General features: G+C 40.2%; 2 long non-coding RNA genes and 1 pseudogene across 6 annotated transcripts; 2 read left to right on the forward strand and 1 right to left on the reverse strand.

Moving 5' to 3' along the window:
• Positions 1-1,189: 1,189 nt before the first annotated feature.
• On the reverse strand, positions 1,190-24,746 carry LOC148876012 (uncharacterized). 5 transcript variants are annotated; one of them, XR_016104948.1, is made up of 7 exons: positions 24,488-24,726; positions 24,201-24,292; positions 23,344-23,482; positions 23,200-23,272; positions 23,000-23,092; positions 22,761-22,899; positions 1,190-2,087 (listed from the first exon to the last, which is right to left on the reverse strand). It is a non-coding gene; the product is annotated as an uncharacterized LOC148876012 (long non-coding RNA). The 5 variants fall into 5 exon arrangements; XR_016104968.1 differs by having other exon boundaries at positions 24,201-24,319; positions 24,488-24,709; XR_016104934.1 differs by lacking the exon at positions 1,190-2,087 and adding an exon at positions 19,540-19,784.
• On the forward strand, positions 3,905-4,903 carry LOC148876013 (uncharacterized). Its single transcript, XR_016104987.1, has 2 exons — positions 3,905-4,016; positions 4,113-4,903. It is a non-coding gene; the product is annotated as an uncharacterized LOC148876013 (long non-coding RNA).
• Positions 14,831-16,450, forward strand: LOC148876014 (cyanidin 3-O-galactoside 2''-O-xylosyltransferase FGGT1 pseudogene; annotated as a pseudogene).
• Positions 24,747-24,846: the final 100 nt, after the last annotated feature.

Here is a 24,846-nt window from a genome sequence, read left to right on the forward strand (position 1 = left end):
AAATAGTTGAAAAGATACTTGTATTTTTTTTTGTTTATTTTTTTTAATTATTATATTTTATTTTTTTAATAATTTATTAATATTTTAAGAAATTTAAATTGTATTGGATTAGATCCGAAAATCCGACTACTTCATTAGATTCGAATTCGAATCCATACTATGAGATCTGATCAGATTAATTCTTAATAATATTGGATCAATTCGAATATACCCTGATTCAAATTTGTTTTGATCTATTAGTATTGAAGTCCTGCGGGGTATTTTTTTCATAAAAAAGGAATCACTAAAAACATAAAGGATACATTTGATGCCCAAGGAAGAACGAAAGGGGGTTAGTGTAACTAGCATATGACTTCCTGAGTCTAGCTTGCTTTGCGATTACATGAGCTGGTTTGACCACTGATCTATTTACATATAGAAGTTTTATGCTTAAAAAAAGAGATGAGTTCTTGGATATAATCATAGAGAGCTTGCAATTCCCAACTAAAGTTTCTGTCGATTCCTTTTTAGATTCAGAAGAGGGTATTTGGCATCGGATAACAAAAAAGCATTTCCATGGCCCATGCATTGTAGCTTTTGTAGGCCCCTTATAATTGTCAAGAGTTCAACTGTTGTTTACGACTCTGCCAAACACGAAGAGACCAGTGAATAAGCTGTGTGTATGTGTGTTCCATGATCCATCCACAACAACAATCGGGTGGATTGAGTACAAAACGTATTCAGATCCAATGAGTGAGAACTGAGTTGGATGTAGAGGAACAAAGCATATGGGTTCAAATGTTTTTCGCTTGTAGTAATTATTTGTTGGGGCCTCACAATAATCATCACAGTATAAAATCATAAGGTATTTGAAATAGTAATTACGAAAAATCTAATAGCAATAAAAATGATGAAATCCAAGCAAAGACAAATAAAAAGTAAGTACCACAAAGAAGAGAAGGGTTTACGTGGTTCAGCTTTATCGCCTACGTCTATGGGAGAGACGAAACCTGATATTCACTACGAAAAAAAAACTAAGAAACAATACAAGTGCTTTATGGCTTATAGTCCCAACCAACCCTTTACACTCTCACACTAAGAACACTTTGTATTTTTCTCTCACACCTCTCTAAAAAAATTGTAACCCTACATACAAAAAAAACTTTTATATGTAAAATCTTTTAAGGTTAAAGAAAAACCACACCAACTATTATATTAGAATTAATTTATCAATAGTAAAATAAGACAAAACCCCAACACTATTAGCCTTCCGAATTCCGAAGAACTAAAAAAGGATTTTGTCCTTGTGGGGGCGCATATGTGAATTCTTGTCGAGTCATGTGTTGTTCATGCCATGCGTAATTGAAATAGAAACACAGAGTGAAACATAAATAATTTATTGGGGGCGCATAATGTATGAAAACCTGATTCAATTCCACCCTCACCTAATAAATGTAAAATTTATTTCGGCTCCCCGCTCCCCCCCGCCCACCACGTAGATAAGTGAAACTTTCGATCCCATTATACCTTTTATATCCTAACGGTAATCTTCTTCTCTTCTTCATTGAACCGAACACACTAGTGCCCATCTTCCAAAGGTAATTTTCTTCTTCATTCGAACCGAACACACTAGTGCTATCCCCGTCGTCTTCTTGCTCACCCCATTCCTCATTATAACGAACGCAGCAGCGGCGTCTCCGTTGTCTTCAGTCAATTCACCCCAGGCAAAACATTTTCTTCCTTGAAGAACCAATCCAGCATCGTCTTCTTCTTCCTCAAAGTTACCATTCTTCCTCATTTTAACCGAATGTAGCAGTTTCACCCTCTTCACAGTATCTCAAAGCCGAAAGGTATAATATCTTTCCATCCTCTTCTTCCCCATTTTGAAACTAAAGCATTTACCCTCTTCTCCATTTCTCATTATCGTTAATCTCCGTTTCTCATAGTCATTGATCACCGGACGTCCATCTCTCATTGTCGAAGCTACAACATTTTCCCCATTTTTCATAGTTGTTAATCACCGGAGCTTCGGAGCTTCATCTCTCATCACCGGAGGTACGTGTTTTCCAGTGCTTTGAGTGCGGTAAGCATCTAGTTGTGTCTGCATTCTGCACAATTCATTGATTTTGGTTTTGATGATTTCTTGGTTTTGTTAAGTGTTAATTTGGGGTGATCATGGGCCAGGACAGGCCGGGCCCAGACTGGGCTTTGCACTTTTGATAAGGGCTATAGCTTAGGCCTAGGTCTCGACTGACCCAGGGTTCTGGGCCTGAAACATAAGCCCTAGCCCAGGTCTATACAGGTCCGAGCTGGGTCGGGCCTGATTCCGAGCTAATGTCACCCATATATAAAACATTACATATCTATACATTAAATGACATAAAATGCATATAAACTTATTTTATACATTAATATAATATAAATTATATAGTATATAAATTATACATGTCATTTTATAATATTTATATATAAAATATAATATAATGTAAAATAACATGTATACACATGTATACATTATACACAAAATGTATAAGTTTAAATATATGCGGACCGGGCTTAGCCCAAGCCTAGCCTGAAAATTTGTGGGTCTAATGTGGGCCTGGGCCTGGGTCGGGCCTGAACACAAAACCCAGGCTAAAGCTCAGAATTTTCGAGTCGGGGTGAAATGATCACCCCTAGTGCTAATTGAGTTTTGTCATTCTTTATATATGAAATTTAAATGGTATTATTATTTTTTTTTTGTTACTTGTGCTAACAATAGGTTGTTAAGTTCCCGACAGAAAAATGTTAGGTGACAAAGTTGGGACTAGGTTCTCCTCGAAACGGTTTAGGGAGTGCTTTAGAGTTTGTCTCTAAGTTTGGAGCACAAGAGAAGGGTCCAAGAGACTCCCTTTGGACACTTTTTGGATTTGCCATAGGTGATTGTAGAGACTTCCCTATTAAGTTATTTAGTGAAATTGTGGGACTCGACTAGGCATTGTTTTATAGTTGGTGGAAGGACTGTGCAATTCAGCGAGACTGATGTTGCCCTGATAAGGGGTCTTGGCCTCTCGGGTAGTATAGTTTCCCTATCGGAAGGTGTTGTTGGTAGTGGATTGTTACAAATATCTTTTAGCTTTGATCAAAATCACTTTGCCTCTATAGAGCTGGATCTTGTGTGGCGTAGACTAAAGAAGATTGTACAATTAGATGGTAAGGAGTACGTTGAGGAGGTGGTAAAGTTGTTTATTCTGTTCTTGTTCGGTTATGTGTTGTTTCCCCAAGGCAGTTCGAGGATGAGCCCCTTCTGGATTGGATACGTTGACGATTTACAACGTATCGGTGATTATGCCTAGGGTAAATGTGTACATAAATTCTTGGTCGGTGGTCTTGATCAGGTTGTTTCTAGTTGTGGTTCTGGATCGAACAGAGGCTCATCCTCGTATAGCGGTTGTCTATTTGGATGCAGTGCAGTGTTGATGGTTAGTGTGGATGACATTCAAATTTTTTTTTTATTTATTCTTTATGTTATTCTCCTACAATTGATGATCATTTATTGGCTGATTTCTTTTCTGTAGGAATGGTTTTATGAGCACACAACATTATTTAGTCCTTCAGTTCCTAATGCTAGTCCTCGTTTGTTTAAGTGGGGGAATATGGGGTATCAGTGGAAGTCAAAGAGGGCTGATTTGTTGAAGAAAACTAGGGCGGAAATGGTTCTCACTTCCGCTCCTCTACTTGGGGTGTTTGTAGTTTTTATTTATTTAGTTCTGGTGGAAACTAAAGATCTCATATAGATTTATAAACTTATTATAGGTTATTGAGGGTTTGAACCTTACTAGCGAGGAGATGGACTTAGTGGATGTTCGGTTGGAGGGCTGTGTAAGTTTTAATTTTTTTCTTTATAGTGGAGTCCTTTATGTGATCTAAGTACATGGTAGTTATTAACCATTAGTGTTGATATGTAGTTTGTGGACCGAGGGGGCCATGGTATGGGTGGGGAACCTTTTTATGATGGAGAAGATGCTGATCACGGGTGGCGTTGGCCTAGGCAAAAGGTATGATTTGCGTATCATACATGTTTTGAGTTATATACAAGTTAACTTACTACTAATGTTGAGATTTGTTAAATTACTTCTAAATTGATTTTTTAGGAATTTTGCAAATCTTGCAAGGAATCCATGGAACATCAAATTCTCTTACGGAGGCCAAAGAGTATAACTCGACAAGAAAGCAGAACGTGGAACTTCGTGATGAAGTTAATAAGCTTCACAAAATGATGAGAAATAATGGGCTAGACCTTGATGCAGCACCATGTAGTGATGGGCATGAAGGTTTGGCAAACTACTTGCCGAACGATGAAGATTATGGTGTAGACTTATCTGCTGGAATTGCATGTGGCACCATGGGGGTAGAACAATCTCTTAAAAGGACTAGTGTTGCTGCCCCATCCTGCGAGATTCTTAATGGCTTGCCCTTCATTTCCGAAACTTAAATTTGTAAGTTTCCTCGGGCAAGGAGAGAAGAAAAGAGAAGTAGCATGGTGGTGTAGGGTTGTAGCGAAAGAGTTTGCTATTGCTGTAGGGTCTAAAAGAGAAGTGAAGACAGGTGAAATGATAACTGTTGGTGTTGTCTTGGGGTTATTTGTAGGGTTGTTTTGGTTTGATTTGACTTTCTTATTAGTTTATAAAATGAACATTTGTTGCAGTCAGTGGATGCATGTGCATTGTGGAATTCTTTTAAGATGAAGAACTTGGTCCCAAAGGAGGACCTTGAAGTTGTGAAACGGTTCTTGAAGAACCACAAGAAAGGGGAAGTGCACATGACTATTTAGTAGATTGTGTCTATTTAAGTGATTTTCTTTAAACTAGAATTTGTTTGTATTGTTATTTTTTTTATTGTGTAATGAGGTTGATTAATGGTTATGGTAGTGATCAATTGGTATGTACTGATGGTGTTGTGTTTTTTATCCCAGATTGTCTGTTGCCCCTCTTCGACCCGAAAGCATGGGTGTATGATACGGTATCATTTTGGTTTAGGGGAGTGTTGCTTGTCATACAAGGCTAATTTTCAATGTAGCTAATTTGATGTGTGTGTAGGTCATTGATTCGTATGGGATTTTGCTGAAGGCAAGAAACACCGACACCATGACCATATGTTATGTGTCTTCGATAACATCGGTATGGGTTGTTGATTGCAATGTGATTGAAATCCATATGCTTGTGATTCATTTTATGATATAATCCCAATGCTATTTGTTTGTAATGTAGTTGTATTTATCGAATGCTTGCAACGATGTTCTCTATCAATGGTTGAAGCCCGAAGAAATATTGACGTGTGATAAGGTTTTAATACCTTTATCTGAGGGCTCACATTGGCAGCTACTAGTGGTGAATTTGTCGATTGTACTATCGAAGCCTATAGTTTTTTAAATAACAGCCTCAATGATGCATATGCAAGATCCATGGGGGGAGGGGGGTCCCTTATAAGTACCCAGATGAGGCGGATATGGTCCGGGCCAATGGGGAAGGCTAACGGTGGGAAACGATACTTCTGTAGAAACATCGTTGGGCCTGGCCATTGGGCCAATGGGTGATTAGAAGGTGTTGGGATGCTCGGTGGGTGAGTGGCAGTAGGGGGGAGTGGGTTTGGTGGCCATCACACCCCTCCGCACCCGTTGGATCGACCTCCAGGCAATTCGACCAATTCCTAGAAACGGTCCAGGAGGGGGAGTGTGGGGGTAGTCGGGCGGCGGAATCACCACCAAGGGGTGGGGAGAAGTCCCCTATAAATACCCAGATGAGGCAGAGACGGCTTGGGCGAATGGGGAAGGCCGATGGTGGGAAACAACGCTTTTGTAGAACCATCATTTCCCACCGTCGGGCTAGGCCATCGGGCCAATGAGCAATTGGAAGGTGTCGAGATGCTCGGTGGGTGAGTGGCAGAAGGGGGGGAGTGGATTTTCTGGCCATCGCACCCCTCAACACCCATCGGATCGGCCTCCGGGCGATTTGGCCAATTCCTAGAAATGGTCCCGGAGGGGGGCGGGCACAAGGGGTAGTTGGGCAGCGGAACCACCTTCACGGGGTGGGGGGAGGTCCCCTATAAGTATCCAGATGAGGCAGAGATGGCCCGGGCCAACGGGGAAGGCTGATGGTGGGAAATAGTGCTTTTGTAGAACCATCATTTCCCACTGTTGACCCGAGCCAATGGACGATCAAATAGTGTCAGGACGCTCGGTGGGTGAGTGGTTGTAGGGGGGACTAGGTTTGGTGGCCATCACACCCCTCTACACCCGCCTGATCGACCTCCGGGCAATTTGGCCAATTCCTAGAAATGGTCCCAGAGGGGGGACGTGGGGGTAGTCAGGCGGCGGAGCCACCTTCAAGGGGTGGGGAGGTCCCCTATAAGTACCTAGATGAGGCGGAGATGAATCGGGCCAACGGGAAAGGCCGATAGTAGGAAATGGTGCTTTTGCAGAACCACCGTTTCCCACCATTGGCCCAGGCCATCAGACTAATGGGTGATTGGAAGGTGTTGAGATGCTTGGTGGGTGAGTGGCAGTAAGGGGGAGTGGGTTTGTTGGCCATCGCACCCCTCCGCACCTGCTGGCTGGCATCTGTGCGATTCGGCCAATTCCCCCAAAACACTCTCGGAGGGGGGAAGTGGGGGTAGACAAGTGGCGGAAATACCTTCACGGGGTGGGGGAGGTTTCCTATAAGTAGTCAGATGAGGCGAACATGGCCCGAGCCAACGGGGACGGTCGACGGTGGGAAATAATGCTTTTGTAGAACCACCGTTTCCCACCGTTGTCCCCAGCCATCGGGCAAACGGGCGATCGGAAGGTGTTGGGATGCTCGGTGGGCGAGTGGTAGTAGGGGGAGTCGGTTTGGTGGCCATCACACCCCTCCACACCCGCTAGATCGACCTCCAGAAAATTCGACCAATTCCTAGAAACAGTCTCGAAGGGGAGCGCGGGGGTAGTCGGGTGGTGGAAACACCTCCATGGGATGGGGGGAAGTCCCCTATAAGTACCCAGATGAGGCACAAACGGCTCGAGCCAATAGGGAAGGTCAATGGTGGGAAACAATGCTTTTGCAGAACCACCGTTTCCCACCGTTGTCCCGGGCCATCGGGCATACAGGCGATCATAAGGTGTCGGTATGCTTGGTGGGTGAGTGGTAGTAGGGGGGAGTGGGCTTGGTGGCCATTGCACCTGTCCACATCCGCCAGATCAGCCTCTGGGCGATTCGGCCAATTCTTAAAAACGGTCTCAAAGGGGGGGCACGGGGGTAATCAGGCAGTGGAACCACATGCACATGGACGGGAGAGGTCCCCTATATGTACCGACAAGTATCAAAAGTACATATTTTCTACCATTAAAATCTTAAAATTTCTAGATAGGGAGGATACATGTAGTAACATTAACATTTTCAGATAGGGAGAATACAACTACTTACATTAAAATTTCCAGATAGGTACTAAACATAAATCAAAGGGAAGGTTGTGCGGGGGTGGGGTGGGATAGGGACGATACCCCTACTCAATGGGTGCCTTGCACGTGCTCCTATAATGTCCTGTGTTACCATATTGTTCGCAATGAACCTCCCTTTTATTAATAGGCTGGGACTCAATTCGTTTGGTCTGGGGTTGCCCAAGTGGTTGTTTTGTCTTCAGTGGGTGCAGTGTAGCATATGATGAAGTATCGATGTTTGCACTCATGACTGATGACGTAGTTGTTGGATGCAACTCATCAGACGACATAGGGTGTATCGACTGAGAGTATAATGACCCTTTGTTTTTCAATCATGTAGTACAGGTCAACAAATTCATACACATTCCACCCTGTGTATGTATGGCCATGCATGCATGTGCACATGGGAGGCCACTCATTTGCCACTCCTTGCACTGGCACATCTGCTGGTCCAACTGGATAGTATACCGCCTTTCCCCCTTTGTGACCTCAAACTTATGAGTAGATGCATAGACAACTTGGAACTGGATGCTATTGCGAATTGCCACATGCAACTTCTCTTCTATCCTTTTCCCTACCAGTGTTGTGCAGTCCTGGGATTCGTAATGTCTCCTCCAAAGGTGTTCCATCAGTTTCAACCAAAATGTGTTCAACATGGTCATTATAGGCTGATCACGAATGTCAGACACCCATACATTGAACATCTCTACAACGTTGGACGACATTTGGTCATACCGCATTCCTGGGAACTTGGAGTTTGCCCAATGCTCAGGTTCAGTGGACCTTACCCAGCTGCCAACGTGTTCATTCAATATAAAAAGCCTCCCCATTAGTGCCTCATACTTGTTAGTAGATCTTACATACATGAGTTTGAACATTATTGACTTTATTGCATCATGCAACTCCTTCGATAAATAAAGTCGTCATGAACGATTTTAGATTCACCATGAGGTATCGACAAAAGAAGACATGTAGATCGGGTCAAAAAATCTGTTGGACCGCATCCACCAAGCTATTACCCCTATCTGAAACAATCACAACATCTCTATCATCATTTATTGCTACTTTAAGATGTCCCAAAAACCAAGTGCAATCCTCAAGGCACTCTGTGGGGATGATGGAAAATACGACAGGGAACATTCCATTGTTGGCATCTATTGTGGTGGCGATTAGAAGCTTCCCTTGATATTTCCCATTTAAGTGTGCCCCGTCTACAAATAGTAGTGGCCGACACCCATAGCGAAATCCATGGATAGATGCATAGAATGCTAAGAAGAGTCGCTTGAAATGATCATCTTCATCGATACTATAAGTGACATACGAACCTGGATTGGACTTGAGAATCTTTTCACAGAACCTTGGAATACATGAGTATGAGTCATCATCACTGCCATTGATTAGAACCTTTGTGACCTCTTTCCCCCTCCAAGCCTGTTGATATGTTAACTTCAATGCGTAGTCACGTTTGATGTCCTTCACGATGTCTGTTGCCCTGTATGATGGATTGCAGAATTATAGAGGATGATGCTGGTGCGGTGTGTGAGTGTTGAGGTTGGTATGTATGCACTCGGACCATAAGCCCACCTCCCAGTGCACTAGCTCAAAATTCCCACCAGTAGTTGTCCATATTGCACTATGCATGAATGCGTGTCTTGTCATTTTGTTTATATGTATACAAAAATCAATGAGCTACAGAGTATTTAGACAAGGTAGTCCGAAATGCAGCCGCGCCGTCGAACACTTGCCCAACTCTGGTTATAAGACCAAGCGACATTGTTGCTGCCATGCTACCACTGTCAGACATACCATTTGAGCCAACACGCGTATGCATGTTATGGTCATTATCGTCGGAGTCAAGTTCTCCATAATCATTCCAATAGCCCACGTCCCTCGTTGGTTCATTCAACAAGACTGTAATGTTCGATGTTTTGGTGTTGAACCAGATAAGTGTTTGTACGTCATTTTGGTTACGAAGTTTGAGGGTGCATTTCTCCTTGCACTGGATCGTGTAACATATCTTCGCGTCACGTGGATTGATCCTAAAACTACTACAAATGTCCAACACAAATGAATCAAATTCTTTGGTCTCATCTGTAATGATGCCAACTAATTCACCGTTGAAGTTGCAAATGCATAAGATTGAATTATCTGCTACGGAGTCCATATGTGTTTGTGAACGGAAGACACACCTGCAAAAAAAGATATAGATCATCAGTCATAACTACTAGTGCAAATAGAAAATGGGGGTAGAAAACGTCTGTTAGAAGAACGAATAAAATACCGTGTATTAGCCAAATGATAGGTGGATCGCCAACAACCTTGGTGGTGGGGGTTGATGCTTATGAGATAGCTGCTTCCGATGGGGGTGGGGTTTAAATAGGAGGATTAGGGGGTATTTTGAGCATTGTAGCGTGATGCATGTCAATCAGTCAATGGGTGACCCGTCGACAGACATCACCATAGGCTGGAGTATAGGCTAGACCTGTTTAGTGATTTACCCATGACTTGGTCACCCATGCAGGTCGATGACCGATGGATACTCGAGTGGAAAGGCTATGGCGGTACGACTTGCAGCCCAACGACCAAGGGGCAATCCGTTGCAAAGTACACGCATTATAGCATGATGCATGTCAATCGGTCAGTGCGTGACCCATTGACAGACATCACCATAGGCTGGAGGTGTAGGTCATACCTATTTAGTGATTAACCCATGACTTGATCGCCCATGCAGGTCGATGACCGATGGACACTCGAGTGGAAAGGCTATGGCGGTACGAGTTGCAGCCCAAGAACTGAGGGGCAATTCGTTGTAAAGCAAGAGCACTATAGTGTGATGCATGTCAATCGGTCAGTGGGTGACCGATTGATGGACATCACCATATGCTAGAGGTATAGGCCATACCTATTTAGAGATTGACCCATGACTTAGTCGCCCATGCAGGTCAATGACCGATGGACACTCGAGTGGAAAGGCTATGGCGGTAAGAATTGCAGCCCAACGACCAAGGGGCAATCCATTGCAAAGCAGGAGCACTATAGCGTGATGCATGTCAACCAGTCAGTGGGTGACCCGTTGACAAAAATCACCATAGGTTGGAGGTATAGGCCAGACTTGTTTAATGATTTACCATGACTTGGCCGCCCATGCAGGTCGATGACCGATGGACCCTCGAGTGTAAAGGCTATGGCGATACGAGTTACAACCTAACAACCAAGGGGCAATTGGTTGCAAGTATGAGCACTACGGTGTCATACATGCTCAGGCTCTTAAAACATCTATAAATGAAGTGGAAAAGGTCAGTTTGGTTAACACACTTCATAGTCTAACCAAATTATACTCAATTTTTTAGGTCCATGATGGAGCAGAATAACGTTAACATTGTCATTCTTCCACAGAAGGAGTTGCTCAACTTGATCCTTCGCAAATTGAATGCACCAGATGTTGAGTGGATCATGAGTTTTGGAAACGGCCTTTACCAAGCAACCATGGCCTTTAACGTGTGTGGTCACGAGGTATCATTTACCAGCAAACTATGTCTATCGATGGGAGCTAGCATACAAACAACAGCTTCTAAAGGAATTCGTCATATCAGAGAAGACCACCATGTCCGTGTGGTGGATATCACATACCCATAATACCATAACACTCTTAGGTAGAGTGGGATCCTACAGAGAGACGTGGACACTTTGGTGTAGGAGAATATGGCTTTGTGCCAGCAGAATTTGGAGCTTTGATGTAAAGTCACAGAGATGAGAGTGTGTGTCGATAGCAGTGTATCGAGCAACAATCTATAATGTTAGTAGTTGTATTGTCCCTTCTGTAGTCCACTCCACCCTTATGTTTAGTACTTATCTAAAAATTTTAATGCTAGTAGTTGCATCATCCCTATCTGAAATTGTAGTGACAGTACTTGTGCATTAGTGATATTTACTCGTACTTTTAATACTTGGCTTGGGTCATCTTCGCCTCATCTAGGTAAGTCCAAGGAACCTCTCCCTTCCTTGTGCATGTGGTTCCGCCGCTTGACTACCCCCATGCCCTCCCTTCGGGATAGTTTATGGGAATTGGCTGAATCACCCACAAGTTGATCCGGTAGGTGCGGAGGGGTGCGAAGGGCATCAAATCCACTCCCCTACTTCCACTCACCCATCAAACTTCCTGACACCTTCCAATTGCCAATTAGCCTGATGGTGGGAAACGGTGGTTCTGCAAAAGCACCATTTCCCACTGGCGGCCTTTCCCTTTGGACTGGGGTATCTTCGTCTCATCTGGGTACTTATAGAGGACCTCCCCCACCCTGTAGAGTTGGTTCTACTGCTCAACTACCCCCCTCCAGGACCGTTTATGGGAATAATCTGAATCGCCTGGAGGCCAATCTGGCAGGTGCGGTGGGGTGCGATGGCAACCAAACCCACTCACCCCTACTACCACTCACCCACCGAGCATCCCGACACCTTTCGATCGCCCATCAGCTCGATGGAGGGAAACAGTGGTTCTACAAAAGCACCGTTTCCCAAAGTCGGCCTTCCCCATTGGCCCAGGGCATCTTCGCCTCATATGGGTTTCTATAGGGGACCTCTCCCCTCCTTGTGCATGTGGTTCCGCTGCTCGACTACCCCCGTGCCCCCCACTCGTGACCGTTTCTAGGAATTGGCTGAATCTCCCGAAGGTCGATATGGAAGGTGCAAAGGGATGTAATGGCCACTAAAATCACTCCACCCTACTGCCACTCACCCACCAAGCATCTTGGCACCTTTCGATCTCCAATTGGCCCGATGGCTCAAGTCGACGATGGTTCTATAAAAGGACTGTTTCCCATCGTCGGCCTTCCCCATTGGCCTGGGGCATCTCTGCCTCATTTGGGTACTTATAGGGGACCTCTCCCCTCCCTATGCATGTGGTTCCACCCCTCGACTACCCCTACTCCTTCCTTTCGGGACCATTTCTAGGAATTGGCCGAATCACCCGAAGGCCAACCGACGGGTGCGGAGGGGTGCAATGGCCACCAAACCCACTACCCCTACTGCCACTTACCCACCAAGCATCCCAACACCTTCTCATTGCCAGTCGGCCTAACGACCTGTGTTGATGGTGGGAAAGGATGGTTCTGTAAAAGCATCGTTTGCCACCGTCGGCCTTCCCCGTTGGCCTGGAGCGTCTTCGCCTCATTTGGGTACTTATAGAGGACCTCTCCCCACCCCGTGGAGATGGTTCCGTTGCTTGACTAATCTAGCGGCCCGATGGCTTGTCAGAACGGTGGTTCTGCAAAAGCACCGTTTCCCACTGTCAGCTTTCCCCATTGCACTGGCGCATCTCCGCCTCATCTGGGTACTTATAGGTGACCTCCCCCCACCCCATGGAGGTGGTTCCGCTGCCTAACTACTCCCGTGCCCCCCCCCCTCCGGGACCATTTCTAGGAATTGGCCGAATCGCCCGAAGGCTGACCCAACGGACTTCCCGGTGGGCCTGATCTTCTCTGCCTCTTGTCAGAAGGTATGTTAGATGAATTAAGAGATACTTCTTTATCAAGAAAAGAATATCTTATAAGCAATTTATGTTTATATACTGATAATTAAAAAGTCAAAATAATTACAATAAGATACAAAAATAGTTCAACAACATGGAAACAAAAGCGGGAGTTTTTGAACGCAATATTAAAAACACTAAACCTACGTATTCGCCATCAATGATTAACTATTTCCAAGACACCATTGTCGGGAGAATAATAACAAAAAGAACAAAAACAAGTTGCTTAACTATAGACATCCCTTTATTAGCTAACTCATGGACTGATTTCATAGACTTAATATGCCTTATGCAAACATCGACTTCTCTCTTCACTTTTTCAAGGTGTTTCAGAATATCACCATGATGATTTTCCGATATAACCTCATCGGACCAACCTCGAGGAATTGCCCACTCAAAAATTTTGCAACCATCAATAGAATCACTTTCAGTTGCTGGGCTATCAAACACCTACTCTTGCAAGTGCAACACATGTCATTAGCAACATACATGCCTTATATTGATGTTAACAAATAATATCATCAAACTAAAAATATTACCTCAGATTTTAATTGACAACTATAAAATAACTTCTATGGGTTATTCCGAGTTATAAAAATTTGGAGGATACATTTTCATTTGCAATAGCAATACTTAGTATCATATTGCAAACTACTTGGACATTCATTCCCGACACTATGTTAGCTGTTCACACCTACAAATGTTCAATAACCCATGATAATGACATTCATATCTTAATCAACATTAAATACCTAATTTAGATTATTTAATATTCAAATATTCCTTTACATAGGTCCTTACGGCAACCACTTAGGGAAAAAATCTAACAAAGTAAATGCACGGGTGGCCAAACCAAAATGAACTGGATACACAGGCATTGTGCCGAAAACACAGGCGGTCCTTGTGCGAATGACGAAGAAGAAGACGTTGTGGTAAAATGCTTGACCTTTGAAATTTAGCTTTGGTGAGTAAGATGCTATAGAGCTCTTAGTTCGAATGAGGAAGAAGAAGGCGTTGTAGTAGCTTCGAAATTTTAGCTTCAGTCAATAAGATGTTGCGTTTAGTTCGAATGAGGAAGAATACTAAAATTGTTGCCTTCCATTTGGATGAGGAAGGAGACTGATTGAAGACGACGGAAACGCTGCTGATTCTGTTAGCTCCCCCTCATAAGTCGACGATCGAAGATGTTTTGCCTGGGGTGAGCAAGAAGTCGACAGAAACGCTGTTGCATTCGGTTAGGAAGAAGAAGACGCGGCTGGTTTGGTTTGCTTCCCCTCAGAAGTCGACGATCGAAGATGTTTCGCCTGGGGTGAGCAGGAAGACGACGGGGACGCCGCTGGTTTGTTCGGTTTGAATGAAGAAGAAAAGAAGATTACCGTTGGCCGAATGGGGTGATGCTGCTGCGTTCAATTCAAATGAGGAAGAAGAGGGTGAGCAAAAAGACGACGGGGATGTTGTTGGTGTGTTTGATTCGAATGAAGAAGAATATTACCGTTGGCCGCTGTTGTATTTAATTTCAATGAAGAAGATTACCGTTGGCCGCTGGTGTATCTGTTGTATTCGATTCGAATGAAGAAGATTACCGTTCAGATATAAGAAGTATAATGGGATCGAAAGTTTCACTTATCTGAAGTGGTGGGGGGAGCTGGAATAAATTTTAAATTTATTAGGTGGGGTGGGATTGAATCGGGTTTCAGTACATCCTTAATTGAAATTTCGACTTGTGAGGGGAGCTGACCTAATATCGCCCTAATTTATTCCAATCTAATTAAATTCTCCAGAGGGAAAAGTACTTTGTTGCTCCGTTGAAAGTTTTTGTCTCTCTTTAACAACTCTCCGCCACCTGCTTTCTTAAAACATATCTGACATCCAAAAAACGACAGGTACAGTGGAAACCAAAAAATGGCACATGGATAACTGGAAGAGCAGCAAGAGCAAACACAAAGCTAAAGGCACATGTCAATCTCTCTGATTCCAAATCAAAAGAGGCTCAAGGCTAAAACCACGGGTATAGAGGATTTTTCTTCTACTCTCCTACTAGTATAAGTATATATCTCTCTTGGTTTCATTGTCAACCTGATTCCTTTCAGTCTCAGCAACAAGCTACCGGAACCGGAAGTGATGATGGCTAGTCCCAGTAGACGTATATTTCATGTTGCTATGTACCCCTGGTTTGCGATTGGCCACATCACCCCCTACCTCCACACCTCTCCAACCAGTTAGCCGAGAAAGGCCACCGAGTCTCCTTCTTGCCTCCCAAAACAAAGTCCAAGTTGGAGCACTTGAATCGCTACCCACATCTCATCCGCTTCATCACAATTCCTATCGCTCGCGTGGACGGCCTCCCGCCGACCGCAGAGACCACTGCTGATGTGTCTAGCCCCATGGTTCCCCTCCTCATGACTGCCCTAGACCTGACCAAGGACCATGTTGAAGCTGCTCTACTTGATCTTAAGCCTGATTTAGTTTTTTATGACCTCGCCTATTGGCTTCCGGCCCTGGCACGACATCTTGGCATAAAATCCATCCGTTACAGCGTCGTCAGTTCTGCAGCGTCCTCCTACCTCGCATCACCTGCACGTATGCCGCCCAGCGCGGGGGTCAAACAATTAACCCAGGAGGAGCTGATGCAACCTCCAATGGGTTACCCATCATCTTCTCCATTTCAATTTCGTCGCTACGAGACTCGCGATGCATTATTAGCTTTCCAAGACAGGGGTGATGGGTTAACATTCTACGATATGTTGTCGACCTCGTTTGGAGATTCCGACGCCATCTGCTTTCGAACTTGCCGAGAGATCGAGGGGCCTTACTGCGACTACATGGCTACCCAATACGGAAAGGCAGTCTTATTGACGGGGTCATTAATTCTACCTGCTCATCATCAGCAACCAAACACAAGTTTATTGGACGAGCCTTGGTCCAAGTGGCTCGGCAATTTCAAGGAGGGATCGGTGGTGTATTGTGCATTTGGAAGCGAATGCATACTTCAAAAGGACCAGTTCCAGGAACTGGTGTTGGGGTTTGAGCTGACCGGACTACCCTTCTTGGTAGCACTGAAACCACCACACGGAGCATCAACAATAGAGGAGGCATTGCCCGATGGGTTCAAGGAAGAGGAGAGAGAGAAGATTGGTGATGGACGGAGAGAACCAGATCAGAAAAGAAGTGAAGGCCAATCATGTTAAGTGGAGGGACTTTTTGTTAGATGAAAACATGCAATCTTCCTACATTGATGCTTTCATCCATGACCTACGAGTTTTATTGGGTTGGAGAGATTAAATTTAAAGGGGTGTCCAAGAGATTCAAATGGTGCAGCTCAAATCCTTGGTAATGCATGTTTAAAACTTAGAAGCTGAGTTTCAGTTTGTTGGAGCCTTCCCTAGGTGGATATGGTACATGCTCGTTTGATAGTAGAGGCCTTTGTTTTAAGTTTAATTGTAGCCTTGTTTTTATTCGTGTTTTGTCCAGTTGTTGTGCTTGTGGTTGTTTGTCTTGTTTCTATTCCTGTTCTGTTCTGTTTTCTTTACGCTCTCCGGTTCGAGAAGAGTGCAAATTTAGATGAAAGAGAGAGTCTTGAATAAAAAAGCATTATTAACGCAAAGATCGGATTCGAATATAGAGTATATTTGAATTCGATCTTATAAAACAAATAGCCCATATGAATATCTGATCAGATCTTACAAACGCATATTCCAATTCGAATATGTTAATAATGTCGGATATGCGATCTGATTCAGTAGTCTGACTTCTTTACAAAGAGATTTTGTAGTACTCAACTACAATATGAAGTTTCAGTTTGAAAGGAGTACAAATATAAGGTTTTGAGCTTCTATTTGTATTCCTTTCAAATGGAAATGAAGAGCTTTCTTAGAAGTTAACTACTATTTCAGTAGAACTTGAAATAGCATTAATAATCATTTGGGTCAAACAGTTTTTGACAAAGTCAACAGTTTTGGACAAAATATCAGGTTTCAACAAAATTAGACCCAAAATTAAAGTTGGGTGATGGTTTGACCGGTTCAATCAACCAGGTCAATAGCAGGTTGAAAACACGGGTATAAATATTATAAAATGACATAATATTATATACAATATTTTATGTTTATACATATTATAACATATTTTATTCTATATGATACATATATATGTATTATATAATATAAGGAAGCATTTGGCAAGATTTTTTTGTGTGGTCTTTTGGGGTTTTATAATGCTTGGAAGACCAAAATTTAGTCTTTCTCTATTTGATAATAATGAAAGAGAGGAAGTTAGAAAGACCTATGCCCTAAAAAGCTCATGGAAGCCCAAAATGGCCAAAAATTTGGAAGCATCAATGGTTTAAAATTTCATCACGCATACATATCGTATCTTCAGGTTCTTGGCATGGGGAATGGTCCCAAATCAATGCTATCGTTTCTTTTCGTTGTGCTGAAGGTGTATCAATGCAATATCGATAAGTTTCGGTCGTGTATCGACCAATATGGTAGCGTATCGACCGATACACGACTTTTCTATTGCGGAAACACAAATTGAAGTGGTTTCGAAAGATGGCTTCTAAATTTATTACAGAAGCCTTCTTTCTTCCCCAAACTCTCCATAAAGCATTTTAACTTTCGTAAAGACTCAAATCTTGCAAAAATCCACCAAAATATCCATAAATTTGTAAGATTCAACGAGTTTTTCAAGGTTGTGATAGGAATAACGAAAATAGTATGTTTTTTTCAAATTTTTGTACATTTTTAGCTAATGTTTTTTGGGTTTTGTTTTAGTTTGGATGCTAAAAAACACCTTTATATATATTGATAAGCTATTCTTGTGCAAAAAAATCCCACTTATTTTACTGCTCCACGTAGATCTTTGTGAATATCTGAAAAAAAATTTAGGTTTTTCTTATGATCTACCTCTAAAAATTGATTATATTATATATCAATAGATGATCTAAATTCAATCAAAATTGCTTCTAAATAATTGATTTTTTATGTTTTTTAATTGTTGGAATAATATATATAATTTCTTCAATTTGATGTGATCTAACCGTATAGGTTGAGTATGTTGTAGAGCTAAGACAAATTTAACATGGTCCATAATTCCATACAACAATATATTCAAATATCATGTGAACAATTTAATTTTTTATTTTTAGATTATAATTATTTATTTATTTCTCTAATCTTTTGCAATGATCTAAGTTCTAATAATAAATATTTATATGGATGATCTATTATGTCCAAAAACCAATTCATTTTTTTGTTACATATTTAATTTTTTAGTTTTAGTTTAAATTTTAGAATAAAACGGGCAAAATATTCATTTGAATAAAAATAAATAATTATTTAGTTTTTTAGAATGAAATGTGCAAAATAATTATTTGATCTATTATGTCCATAAATCCATTCAATTTTTCTGTTACGTATTTACTTTTCTTTATTTTAATTTAATTTTTATAATAAAACATGCAATATAATTATTTGAATAAAAATAAATAATTATTTAGTTTTTAGAGAAATAGAATGAAACATGCAAAATAGTTATTTGTCTATTATGTCCATAAATCCATTCAATTTTTCTGTTACATATTTGCTTTTCTTGATTTTAATTTAACTTTTAGAATAAAACATGTAAAATAATTATTTGAATAAAAAACAATTATTTATTTTTAGAAAATTAGAATGAAACATGAAAAATAATTACTTAATCTATTATTTCCATAAATCCATACAATTTTATAAAATTAGAATGTAACTTGAAAGATTGGAATGAATTAGGTACTTTATTAGATAGTATGTTTTTGTTCTCATATATTGATTGTAATATGTTTTTAAATAAAGCCCACTAAAACATGTTATTTTTATGCATAGATAACTCATTTATATCTTATATTTAGTGACTTTGATATTTATTTATGATTTATTGGAGTATTTATAGCATTTTCATGTATTTACATGTGTATCTTAATTGTTCATCCATATCTATGCATATCCAAGACATATTCCAATACGTCTCTTAAATTTTCTTTTCCAAAACGCATAGTATTTTCTGATACTTTGAACTTTGAAAGCATCTAATGAAATTCCCTTTCTTACCAAACCTAAAATCTTCCATTTAACAGTTTTGCTGATCAAATACCCCTAAAAGTTCACCACACCTTTTGTCCATCTTGATCATCGGAAGATATTCGTAAAAAGACTTGCCAGTTTATTTAAAGGCATAGGCCCAGGGTCTGGGATGGCACTGCCCAATAACCCATTATCACCACCATTGCTATCCCAATTAATGATGTAATACTATTTTGTTTATTTGTTATCTCATTTGGATGGGCTGAATTGGTATCAATTAATTGATCTCAGAGGCCATTCTTATGGTACAAATCTTCTGCATGTTTTTAAATCACTCTAGTTGACATATTTTTCAAGAACTTTATTAATTTGATTGATTGGACAAGATTATTTGAAGCTTTGATATATTGTTTGCAAGACCTAGATTAACAAATCTAAACCATTGAAATAGTCTACTAAGATCAATATATTGATCTCAAACATTTATACTGCGATTTCAACCAACATAGACCATCCAAATATTATACCAAATCAGCCCAAAAATCAATTCAATAAAAATGATTTCCTAGACTTAGAATAATGGATTAGTCTCGTCCAAGATCAAACCCAACCCATGACAGCTCTATTTAGCTTAAGATTTATCATTCACCATTAACAAAACCATAAGGGGATGTTGTATAAAGGTGAACTCTATTTAGCTTACAAGGGGCCAAACATCTCAAAAAATAAAATCGTGGATGTTGTATAAAGGTGAACTCTTCCCCCCCTGCATTATTAAAGAAACTTTAGGGTCAATCCTAATAATGAAACAAAAAAAACTATGTATATCAATGATTAATCATATATGTAAATGTGCCAACTATCCTTAGCATTATTAGACAGTGTATGTCCTTAGCTTCAATTGGTATGATGTAAATTATGATATTTACTGTAAACGAATAAAGTACATATTTGATTCATGTTATTATGGTGTGTTTCTGTGTAATATCTTTAAACTAGATACATATGAAATTCGTGTTAGTTTAGAATCTTCACAGCTACTAGAATGAGACATGATGTACATGTAGTGTGGGTTTTCTTGCAACCCTCGATTATGGTACTGCACTAGGTATCGAATTAGAATGTCTTTGATGTGTCAATCAGTATCACTATAATCCTATCATAGTGATAAGATCAACCCCTTTGTCGGATAAAATGAATGGTCGAAGAACTGCACTCTCTGATAGAAACCTAAACTACCAGTAATAAATTTCAAATGTGTTTGAAAATTGGTTTTACAAAATATATTTATATAGAGATATACTTATATATTATGTTTTTACAAATTATTTGCAAAATGTTTTAATTATCGGGATCCATGTGAATAAAGAGTGCAACACCTTACCTTACAACCGAGGGAGAGGTCATTTCTTGTTGGGTAGTATCAAATCGTTATGAAATGAGAGGTTAAGTGTAAGACCATTGAGGGTTATACTTAATGAGTTAATCTTGTACCTGCCTGCAGTCCTTGGCCTTTCATAAGATGACTGGACTCAATGACCATTTAGTGTAAATGTTGGGTCTATTAAGAACCCATGGTGATGGATTCAGGGGTTCACTGTGTCGTATAATGAATTTGGCCAGGCCTTGTAACTAAAACTGTGCTGAACCCGTGTGGATAATATGTAGATCAATGATAGGGTCTCATGCCATACAAGGAGAGCCAAACTAGTAAGCATTAAAAGGAAGTGAGCCTGAAAGCTTAATGGGCCTAAAGCCCATTTCGAATTGAGTTAATTGGATTAATTAATTAGAGACGAATCTAAGTATGGATCAACAGATGAAGATAAAAGGATAACTCTCATCCACTTAAAGAATCTAGATCCAAATAGAGATTTGGATCAGAAAACTTCTAATTTGATTAAGAGTAATTGATCTTAATCTGTTGATAAGATAATGGATTATCCTTATCGCTTAAAGAGTTCAGATCCAAATAAAGATTTGGATAAAAAAACTCCTAACCAGATTAGGATATCATCTCTTTAAGGGTTATAAATAAAGAACAGGGCATATCTGAAAATATGCACAACACAGTTTGACTGTTTCTGCCATTAGTTTTTTCTCTCTGCTCTTGTTGCCTTATCCTATTCGATCTCCATTTCTTGGAATTGATCAAGATTTGATCTTGATATTGTTTCTTATTAGAATAAACAATTCTAAAACTGTACTCGCTACCCCATTCGATTTTTACTGAAGAATCGAAAGTTCTTGTTGAAAAAACTACCTGTTGATTTTGCCTCATCCTATGATGTGTCATCTTCGGTGGAAGAAAGATTTGGTACTCTTTGGACGTGAACACTTGCATTGGGAAGAGTTTTTTGCGTGGATTCCGTATCAGGTATACCTTTTCCTAATCTTGGTTTCAAATTTGGTCCGGATTGGTAACAAGAACATATCTTGAAAATGTAGTTTTTTAAATTAGGAATACGATTCCTAAATGGGAGTAAATAAATTTTTGAAATTTCGCCCAACCTTCTTGCAAGGTTCGACCATCAATATGATGAATTTCCCATCCCTTCAGTAATATCAGAGCCAGGTTTAAGTTTTGAACCAATTTGCCAATACCAATGTTTTAAAAGGCGTATGCCTGAAGACGTGCCTCCAAGCAAGGCGCCCCCAAAACGCCCAGAGGCGCATGATAGAAGCAGTCAAACCTTTGAGGCGTATGCCTTTTAAACATTTGGCGTTTTTAAACATTTACGAGTTATTTGTTTTTATGTTCTAATTGGTGGGGCCACAATTATATCATGGTCCCTATTGTATACAATCATCTTTTAAGTGTAAAGGAGGGGGAAATATCCCTCTTTCGATTATGTTCTAACCCAAACATTAGGGCTTGAAAGAGAACTTTGAAGACTCTGAACTGTGTATGTGCGAACTACAGGCTACGAAGAACAAGACTCACTCAATTTCAAGTTTCAATCTTCAACTTTGAGTTCGTGCAATCTGGTTTTTTTTTTTCTTTTCCTTTCTTCTTTTTCTTCCACACTCTACAACCTACAAGTTCAAGCAACCTGCAATTTCTTTCTTTCTTTCTTTCTTTCCTCTTCTTCGAGCAACCTGAAATTTCTCAGATGTGGTCTTTTTTTATTCTATTTTCAATTGCAATCGAATAGAGGTTGGAGGCTTGGAGCTGCTGGACCAACCAACCAACCTGGGCGGCTGTGAACTGTGACAAAGCTGCAACGGTTTTTTGGATAATAAGCTTCAATGGTTAGTTGTTATGTTCTCCATTTCTTTTTTTCTTTGTTTATTTGTTTCTTTTTTTTTCTTGATTTTAGTAGCTCTATTTCAGCCTTCTTGAACAGAGCTGCATGAATAAATAATGCCACAGCCATGTTTAATGGACTGAATAGGCCAATTGGACAAGACCCAACTGCTGGCTGTAACTTCATCAGTTCATCTGTTCAGCCTTCAAATTTTTGCAATGTTGACTTTGATAAATTTTGCTTTTTTTGAATTTGATAAATGGTTTATTGATTTTGCTTGTGAATTGTAGAAAGTAGAAACTGAATGCTCATAGAAAGTAGAAATTTGAAGTGAATGATAGAAATTATAATTTGTGAATTTTAACTAATACTCTTTTTTTTATTTAATTAGGTGCTGCAATTTAATTAAGTCATTTTAGTGTTATATATGTTTTTATGCTTAAAATATCTATCTTTTATTACTACCAACTATAATTATAAAAAAAGATACATACTTGAGACTTACGCCTCCCTGCACTCGGGACGCTTACACCTCTCATGTTCTGAGCTATGCCTCACGCCTCTAGGTAGTGGAATGCCTTGCGTCACGCCTCCGCATTTTAAAACACTGGCCAATACTGAAGAAAACCACTCCTACAAATGGTGAACATACAAAATATAAGTATAAAATAGAGGCAAATTTCCTTGAAAGAAACTAATGCAAAAAATAAAAACAGAAATGATAAAACTGCACCTGTTGAAGCTTTGGCACTACTTGTGATGGCCTCCCCTCTAGAGTAACCAGAGTAGATAAGAAGACCCCAATGAAAATAGGAGAGAAAATGAGCTGTATCAAGTTTAGAAAAAAATTATGTTCCAAAGCAGCAATTATTCATTATAAAACAGCAAAGACATGTTATCGCAAGTACTATCTCGAGTTGAAGAGAGAATCACCTGATCAAGGAGAAGGCGTAAGAAAGCACCTGATGCTCCTTGGAGAGTCACCAATTTACTCAAGTGCAGGTACCTATAAACCCAAATTTGAATTGCTTCAATGAAATTTCAAAGTAACTAGGTCACAAAGGTGATCAAATATACCTGGATCAGAAGGTCATATGGAATAGACCAGCAATCATTTCGGGCATATGGAATAAGAGGAATGAAAGTATTTAATGAGAAAAAGCAGGAACTCCACAACTCAACATCGATAGTTGCTACTTGGGCAATCCAGGTGCACCTGGATATGGAGTAATCAGAAATTATGAAAAGGTGTAAAATACTTCAGTTTCTAGAGCAACTTAGAGGTTTAGCAAGTAATCCCAACACAAGGATACAAAACTAAAAGATGTTATAGGACTCTACTTGAGGTTTTTCTTAATTTGTGTCCTTTACTATCTCTAATGGTGATATGGGACTGGTTCAGGATTTTTTTTTTTACAAACAATCAGCTTATGGTGCTCTGCTTTGTCAAACTTAGAGAAATTTAATACGTGTTATGGTAAGATGTATGGGCCATCATTTGGTTCTCAAGAAAAGATCTCAAGAGTGCTCAGTAGATTACTAGGTTGACCCTACTCTCTAGAACTGGGGAGTTTGGAATTGGAAAGACTAAAGTGTTGATCTTACAGAGACAGAATAATCCAAAACATCAAAACCAGGTTTTAACAGGTCAAATGACTCAAATTCATCCAACTGTAGCTTCCTGGATGACAAATACAGCCAACTCGGAAGAACTGTTTCATTTCCTTCACTTATTTAATGCCTCATTTTCTATTTCATATACCATCAGTAAATCATGTTCCATCGAGAATATTTAAATAAATAGCATCAGTATGCCAAAATAGTAAATCTGGAATAAGAATTTGAAAATTAGTAATTGATATATGAAATCGTCAGAAATAGCAGACAAACAGTGTAGAAATGTGAAAGAATGATGGAAAATTGAAGAAACTCACGAAACTTCTTAGAGTTATGCGTCGAAAGAATTGTGAAGTCTGTGGATCCGAGGCTTGGAATACTAAACCACAACTATTGTCATTCTTCTGATCTGTTTAGCATTCATACACTGCTCTGCCTTAGAGATTTGGATCCATTGAATCATTTAGAATAAAGGAGTGGGACGAGGTGAGGAGGGTTATTTGGAGGAGGAGAAGAGATTAGAAACAATTTGTTTTATATTTAAACAGAAAAAAGCTCAAATGAACTAGTCAGAAAGAAAAATCTAAAATCTCAAAGCCCTAACCTGTTGCAATGGAGTTGTTGTGTTCTTCTAATCAGTTAGGGCTACTTCAAATTTTCAAAAACCCTTACAATGTGATTCAATTATTGTTTGCTTTCAACGCCAATATCAATCAAATGTTGAGAGGGGCCTTGAACAATCAGCGACGCAACCACTGTCCGCTACGACTGTCGCGTCTGTTCTCTGGTTCGATAGGTAAGCGGAGAGAAGAAAACGAAGTGAAACGTCTCAGCTAGATTTGCAATTGGGCATTAAAATGAAGGAATAAAACGTGGTGTCGTAAATGATATTTAATACCAAAAATGCCCTTAGTGGTATCGAATAGAATATTAAAGGTATTTAATACCAGAAATGCCCTTAGT

This window comes from Nelumbo lutea, chromosome 1, assembly GCF_056320005.1.
Source record: "Nelumbo lutea isolate HS-2025 chromosome 1, American lotus-T2T, whole genome shotgun sequence".
Taxonomy (NCBI): domain Eukaryota; kingdom Viridiplantae; phylum Streptophyta; class Magnoliopsida; order Proteales; family Nelumbonaceae; genus Nelumbo; species Nelumbo lutea.